The following is a 730-nucleotide window of genomic DNA, read 5'->3' as shown; positions in this document are numbered from 1 at the left end:
ATCATACATGTGAGGGGGAAGGACTTCGCGTTTAAATTTAGTCCCAATTTTACCGTCAGATTTACCGTCGGGTTAATCTAACGATAGTAACGTCTTTACGTGCCCAAAACGCACTGTTTCACTAAATTTGACGGTAGTGGGTGCGCCAAAATTTCTCTTTTTCCCTCCAAATATTACTGTCGACGTTACTGTCAAAAATTATGTTCCGATGGTAAATCTGATAGAAATCTCGCCGTTAACATCCAACGGTACTCAACATTTTTCTCGTAGTGACAAGTTTTACATTTATTTGATGCACAACAAATTTAAATATAGATGCAATGACAAATAAAATTCTAATAGATGTAATTCTAACAACTAAAACACATGTATCAAAATAATCTACATTCTTTTGTTATTTGTACCTTTTACTACTAATTAATCTAGCTTTATATTTATTAATACTATTTTCTAATTTTAATTTTTTAAAAAAATTTATTTTCATTTAATAAGTTTTATATTAGGAGGTAAATAAACCAATTCTCAAGCATATTAGACATAACAGATTCAATTTAATATTTACAGTTTCTTTTTAAAAAGAGCATAAAAAAAAGACATAACATTATTTATATGACAAATAATCATTAAAAATAAAATAAATAATATAATCATCATCAAAGTTTTTTTTAGTTCTCTTAATTTTTCTTATCTCATTATTTTTTTCATCAACAATATTATTAGATAAAGTATG

The sequence above is a fragment of the Arachis ipaensis genome, chromosome B03, assembly GCF_000816755.2.
Source record: "Arachis ipaensis cultivar K30076 chromosome B03, Araip1.1, whole genome shotgun sequence".
NCBI classification, from domain to species: domain Eukaryota; kingdom Viridiplantae; phylum Streptophyta; class Magnoliopsida; order Fabales; family Fabaceae; genus Arachis; species Arachis ipaensis.
The sequence above is the reverse complement of the archived record's forward strand: the minus strand, read 5'-3'. Positions refer to the sequence as shown.